Source organism: Calidris pugnax, unplaced genomic scaffold, assembly GCF_001431845.1.
Source record: "Calidris pugnax isolate Ruff unplaced genomic scaffold, ASM143184v1 scaffold75, whole genome shotgun sequence".
In the NCBI taxonomy this organism is placed as follows: Eukaryota; Metazoa; Chordata; class Aves; order Charadriiformes; family Scolopacidae; genus Calidris; species Calidris pugnax.
Window position 1 is genome coordinate 1,424,590 of NW_015090908.1, and position 7,227 is coordinate 1,431,816.

The 7,227-nt window shown below is 48.3% G+C and overlaps 1 protein-coding gene across 1 annotated transcript in view; it reads left to right on the top strand.

The window, feature by feature from the left end:
* HDAC4 (histone deacetylase 4) overlaps nt 1-7,227 on the top strand; it is a 283,789-nt gene that overhangs the window by 95,069 nt on the left and 181,493 nt on the right. The window lies entirely within an intron of this gene.

Consider the following 7,227-nt stretch of genomic DNA (forward strand, 5'->3'; position numbering starts at 1 on the left):
GGCTGAACAACCCCAGCTCCCTCAGCCTGTCCTCGGAGCAGAGGTGCTCCATCCCCCTGATCATCCTTGTGGCCCTCCTCTGGACCCTCTCCATCAGGTCCATGTCTTCTTATATTGAGGGCTTATATTTATTATTTTATATTTTATTATATTAGAAAGCAAACTCATTAGTTTGGAAATAAAGCCCAAGTCCTGGAGAGGATGGGAGATGGGGAGGTTGGGGGAGAAGTGGGGTTGATGGAACCGGGGAGGTTGTGCTGCAGCCACCCCGAGGAGCCTCCCCTCCCTGGTGTGTGGCCATTGGGAAAGGCACCGGGGACTAGAGAGTTCCCTTGGGAGCTCAAATGCTCTTTTTTGGGGGGATTTTATGCACTCTGCCCCCTAAGCTCACTGTCACAGATACCTGGTGGTACGTCCATACCATACATCCCCAATGGGGCTGGCGGGGAGGGGGGGGTGCTGCTTTTTTCCTCCCCCTCCAGCCTCCATGAGATGCTCCTTTCCAGCATTTTTGCAGCAGATGTGGGGAGGTTGGTGGGATTTCTCCCTTCCAGCCCAAGGGAATTGCCAAGTAAAATAAAAAGGAGCCGGGCGAACACGACGGGACTCACCCCGCGCTGGAGGGAGGGAGGGAGGGAGGTAAAATTTGGCAAAATGTTTCATGCACTTTCCATTTGAAGATGACATTGTTTTTAAAACGGGAGAGAGTTTTCTGTGCTGCTTAGGTTAAAAAAAAAGAAATACTAAAGGAAAAAAATAGTTTCTGGCAACAGCTTTTGATTATTTTTTTTTAAAAAAAAAAACAAAACAAAACGGGTTTGAGAAATGCTTTTAAAGTTTAGCTTAAGTAAAGATTATGCTGAAATGAGATTTGAATTTAAATCTTTTTTTTCCAGTATCCTGGGTCCGTCTCATACTGAAATTTTGTCTTAACATACGTTTCAGTGTGTTTTTAGGACTGACTCCCGTATTTTAGTCCTTTAAGTGCTGGAATGAAAATGCTGTATTAGAGAAGGGGAAGAAAATACAGTCATTACTGTTTTATTTAAGTGTGTGTGCAGATATTTAAGTAGCATCACCTTCCTTTAATCCCATCCAAAAATGCTCAGTACCTTTAGAGAAGCTATTTTCCATTTGGGAGTGTGGAAGAAACTCAATGTATGACTGACCTGATAATGTGTTGATCTGCAGCCTTTATGTGAAATGAGTTTTAATGTCAAATGGGTTTGTTGGTTTTTTTTTTTTTTTGTAGAAATTTCACCCTTGCTTTCAAGTTTCAGGCTATGAGTCTATTTGCAGCAGGTAACACCTTAAATGTATTTCAGATTGTTTTGGCTCAGCAGCGTTACAGAGAGGCAAATTTACCATCTCGAGCAGGAGGCTGCTCTGTGCCAGCGATCGATGGGGGCTGGGACGCTTTCGGTCTTAATTAACGTAGGACACACAGGCAGTCTTTGATGCACAGCCATGTTTTATTAATTTTGGGCGGGAAAAAACAGCAGAGTGTTTCTAACTCGGTATAAAAATAATAGTAACTCGACCATAAAAAAAAAAATATCCCTACATGCCTAGGTTGGGGGAAAAAAAAAAAATATTAAAATTCCTCCTGTTTTTTTTCCTTCCATTCCTACAGGGAAGGAAAAGACAGGCAGAACATGAGTTTATTATTAATAATCACCATCTTGTCTTCTAATTCATGGGTTTGGCATTTCTCATTAAAACTCTGAATATAGTCTTTGTGCTTTTGCTAACGTCATGAATCTGATTGTATTAATACGTTCTCAAGGCAGAACCTATAAAAGCAATTTTCTAGTCTACCATAAAATATTCATAAGAATACAGGCTTTTTTTTGTTTTGATGATGCGTTCGTTAAACAGAGAAGGTTTGATTGTTTCCAGGAGGGCTCCGTGGGTCAGAAGTGCTCTCTCTGCTTCTGTGGGGAGCTGGTGGCATTTCCAATGGGGGTATTTTGAGACCGAAATAGTAAAAGTCGGGGATGACGCAGCCTCCGCCGAGGCTCTGAATGGGAATTGTGGTGGGGATCTCCGCAGCTGCTGCCCCGTGCCCACCCGGCAGGCCTTTCAAGGAGGGGGGGGATGAGTCCTTTGGGTGGGAAATGGGAGGTTTGTGGAGTTTTCTTGGGAGCGTTATCCAGCGCGGGGCAGACGTGATCACAAGATGCCGTCACAAGTCGTAGTGATCCCGCAGTGCGTGTGGCTCCTCGCTGGAATGGCATTTATTTCAGCATCCTGAAAGCTTTGATTTCCTGCTTTTTAGGAAACGCAATGTTTGGATCATAAAGGTGTGTGTGTAAGGAAAAAGCGTGCAAGTCTGGGCTGCGTAGGGCAGAGTGTGGCCAGGAGGTGGAGGGAGGTCATTCTCCCCCTCTGCTCTGCACTGGGGAGGCCACAACTGGAATCCTGCCTCCAGTGCTGGGCTCCCCAGTTCAAGAGAGACAGGGAACTGCTGGAGAGAGTCCAGCGTAGGGCAACAGAGATGATGGAGGGATTGGAGCATCTCCTTGATGAGGAAAGGCTGAGAGAGCTGGGGCTCTTGAGCCTGGAGAAGAGAAGGCCGAGGAGAGACCTTATCTACGTTTATAAGTATCTAAAGGGTGGGTTGAGGGAGGATCATAGAATCATAGAATTGTCTAGGTTGGAAGAAACCCTTGGGATCATCGAGTCCAACCATCTACCCTACTCTACAAAGTCCTCCCCTACACCATGTCCCCAGGGATGGTGACTCCACCACCTCCCTGGATGGAGCCGGACTCTTTCCAGTGATTCCCAGTGACTGGACGAGGGGCAACGGGCACAAGCTGGACCATGGGAAGTTCCACTCCAATGTGAGGAAGAACTTCTTTGGGGTGAGGGTGGCAGAGCCCTGGCAGAGGCTGCCCAGGGAGGGTGTGGAGTCCCCTTCTCTGGAGATCTTCAAGCCCCGCCTGGATGCTCCTGAGTGATGTGCTCTGGGCAGCCCTGCTTCAGCAGGGGAGTTGGACTAGATGATCTCTATGGTCCCTTCCAACTCTAAAAATTCAGTGAAATTTAGTGGAATTCAGTGAAAGTCTCAAGGAAAACTGCATTTAGCCTGAAGAGGGTTGACGAATGCGGAGAGCTTTATGGAAGATAAACAGATTTACGTAGGGACCGGGTAAGCAGGAGCAAGTGACTGCTACCTCCGTATTAGTAACGCCGACCTTTCATCCACGGGTACAAAAGATGGGAGATGTTATTGCCAGGTGCTCCGAAATCTTTATCTGGACATAAAAATAGTCAATGCATTTAAAAGCCTTATGATTCACGGAGCCTGCTGTGCTGGTTGGTTTACTGACTCATTGGGTTTGATCCCTGGGATTAACTGTTTCCAGCTCTCCTGGAGCCTTAAGTTGCATTAAATCATACTCAAGATTATCTTTGGGGAGTATTGGAGCTCTGGGACATTTATCTATAAATCTGGGGGGAGGAGTGATAGGAGAGCTCCAGGAATGCTGTGCTTGTGTCTGTATCAAGTGCTTGCCTACACGTCTTTTAAAACATGAACTTAAGAAGTTCCACCTCAACATGAGGAGGAACTTCTTTCCTGTGAGGGTGGCAGAGCCCTGGCAGAGGCTGCCCAGGGAGGTGGTGGAGTCTCCTTCTCTGGAGACATTCAAACCCCACCTGGACACGTTCCTGTGGGACCTGCTCTGGGTGGCCCTGCTTTGGCAGGGGGTTGGACTGGATGATCTCCAGAGGTCCCTTCCAACCCCATGGCATTCTGTGATTTCCATGTGGATCCCGTGTGTTGCTGATGGTCGGGTCTGTCTACATCCTTATGTTGGAGCAACATGTTTGATCCGGTAGGGATAAGACAGATTTGAGTTGTACAGTTCTGTTTCAGCTGATCTTTTGAAAAACGGGGGTGATCTTCAGCTGATCCACTTCTAAAGGTGGATCTGATTTGTTCTGGAAAGCTGCTGCCCGTGGTGGAGTATTATGGTAGCCCCTGGAGTTTCCCTAAATTTGCCACCCGATGAAGTTGCTGCTATTCCAGGAATATTCACTGTATGTCTCCTGTACCATACAGCAATTACATCAGTAATGCTCAGGGTATAGCATCTGTATCCAGCTGGCCACATTGGATTTTTGATAGCCACAGTGCCTCGTATTCTCAAAGGTTGGGTTGCTTTTTGGGGGCTTTTTTTTTTGGGTTTTGAGCAAATAGCTACAAATACCAAGTCTGCATTAGAACTCTCTTTTGTTCCCTCTCTCCCCGGTTTCTGTAAGGATCCAACATAGTGATGGGATTTTTGCTGGCATGGAAACTTTGCTCTTGTACTTTTCCAACATGCATCCCGTTTCCCACCATCCTGGGGACACGTGGTGGGTTCAGATGGCACCTCTTGCCCCATACTCTGTGCTGCTGGGGCAGGGACTGTATAGATACAGGACAACCTGTATCTATAACCTCATTAGGGGGTTTCCTGAGCTTAAGCAGTGCCCAAGGACTCCAAAAACATTCTTTTGTGGCTCTGAAATACTGAAATCCTGGCAAACCTGGATCTGAGATGAGAACTTTGTGAAGCCATAGCCCATGAGATGAGATGGGCTCCCCAGGGCTGGTTCCAGGCTGTCAGTGCCCACTGGTGTGCCAGGAAAATGGATGAGGGCCATTTTTTAACGTGCAAGTGGCTGCAGCGTTTGCCATAGGGATGCTCCCTGGGCAGGAATGGGACAGGCTTGACCCCAGGACTGACCATCTAGGAGAGCATTGGCCGTTCCTGAGGAGGGCTTAGGAACACGTTGTTTAGGTGGGTTTGGGTGGTTATCTGTAAGGAAGAGCATGGCCTTCTCCTTGAAACAGAACCTTGAAATATCTTTCTATCCTTGAAATAGAGTGGTTAGAGTTGGAAAGGATCTTAAAGATCATGGAGTTCCAACCCTGCTGCCCTGGGCAGGGACACCTCCCACCAGACCAGGTTGCTCCAAGCCCCATCCAGCCTGGCCTTGAACCCCTCCAGGGATGGGGCAGCCACAGCTTCTCTGGGCAACCTCTTCCAGTGTCTCACCACCCTCACAGCAAAGAATTTCTTCCTAAGATCTAATCTAAATCTCCCCTCTTTCCATTTAAAACCATTACCCCTCATCCTGTGGCTCCCCTCCCTGATCCAGGGTCCCTCCCCATCTCTCCTGGAGCCCCTTGAGGGACTGGAAGGGGCTCTAAGGTCTCCCTGGAGCCTTCTCTTCTCCAGGCTGACCCCCCCCAACTCTCTCAGCCCCCCGTCCCAGCAGAGGGGCTCCAGCCCTCCCAGCATCATCAGTTTGAGCTCCAGGGTAGAGATTTGGCTCCGTGTGACTGTGCTAAGGGAGTTAGGGATGCTGTGGAGGATGAGGTGCAGGAGCTACGCTGGGGTGGTGTCACACAAGGGAAAAATGGCTTTTGAGTGAGGTGGGTGAGGTGACAGATGAATAGGAATGACATGCAGTGTAAAGCTCACTACGATATTAAGAAAAATTCTAGTCCTCTTAAAGCAGCTTCAAGCATTTTTGTTTAGACAGTTCTAGAGCGTGTTAGAGATTAAGTTGGTAGGAGATTCAAAATGTTCTCTGTCCTGGAAAAGAAGTTCTTGCATATGACAAAAAATTCATAATAGCTGATCTAAATCTCTAAATCTCTAAATCTCTTCCCTCGAAACCGTTCCCCCTCCTCCTGTGGCTCCACTCCTCATAGAGAATCCCTCCCCATCTCTCCTGGAGCCCCCTTTAGGGTCTGAAAGAGGCTGTAGGGTCTCCTCAGGAATGAATGACCCCATGGCGAGGAATCCCAGCTCTGGTCCTGCGGAGGGGGGCGAGAGGGGCATGGGGAAAAGGCCACAGGAAGGAAAACAATAGGGAAGTGGAGGGAAGAGCTCGTGGGTTGAAAAATAGCAACACTTCCAGTAATGTGACCTTTTGCAGAAAACGTTTCCATCCAAAAAAGAAAAAGTCTCCTCCTCCTCCTCCTCGGCCCGAGCTGAGCGTAGGGAGGGGGAAGCAGGCTGCTCTTGCACGTGTGCTCCTGCCTTCTTCAGGAGGGACAGGGGTGACAGCAGGAAGCAGGGTGTTGGGACACCCTGGTGGGGTGTCTGCTGTGACCCCGGGCTCGGGGAGCAGGGGTGGGGGTCGTGTTGCTTTCCCAACCCTGGAGGTGCAGGAAACCCGCGCCTCTCTTCTCCAGAAACTTTCAGGAGTTCCACTCAGATGATTTTTCTCTGTATAGGCCGCCCCCTCTTTTTTTTTTTTTTTTTTTTTTTTTTGCATCTTTATTTTCAGACAAAAGCAGCAGGAATTTTCTTCGTTGCGTTTTCCGTTTCCTACGCCGAGCTGTATTTTTTTTCTGCTAAACTTGTGTGTTTTGCTGCTTTTTGAAGAAGTGCTGATGTTCTCCCCGAGACGGGTCTTGGCCTAGACAAAGCAAAATTGCTGCAATTCATCTCTGGGTACGTGACATTTTCTGTTTGTTCCCCCCACTCCCTGCAGCTCCAGCAGAGCTGACCTGGCTCTGCTCTTCAAAACCCCACCGCTTTGAGGAGTTGCCATCCAGGATGGAGGTGCCTTTCCCGTGGTCCCTGTCCTTGCCTTGTGGCCTTGCCCTTGGCCTTGCATTTTGGGAACACCTCAGAATTTTCTAAATTGCTCCACTTTTTTTTTTTTTCTAATTATTTTCTCTTTTCTGTGCTTTATTTAGCTTCAGATCTTACCAGTATCAACTTCTTCTGCACCTTATGCAGAATTCTGCGCCGTCTTACGTTACCGGCAAAAGTTGATCAATGGGTAGTAGCATTTGGGGAAAACCTATTAAAACTCTTCCGCTGGGGCCGACGATGCTGGTGTCCTGGTGGAGTTTGTGATGGCCGTGGCTGTGGGACCCTGGGAACTACAGACCAGTTAGTCTCACCTCCATCCCTGGAAGGGTAATGGAGAGACTGATTCTAGATGTCATCTCCAAACAAGTTGAAGAGCTGGGGGTTATTGGAAGTGGGCAACATGGGTTTACCAAGGGTAAATCATGTTTGACCTATCTGATAGCCTTCTATGATGCTATATCAGGAAGAAATTTTTTACTATGAGGGTGGTGAGGCACTGGAACAGGTTGCCCAGGGAAGTTGTGGCTGCCCCATCCCCGGAGGGGTTCAAGGCCAGGCTGGATGGGGCTTGGAGCAACCTGGTCTGGTGGGAGGTGTCCCTGCCCAGGGCAGGGGGGTT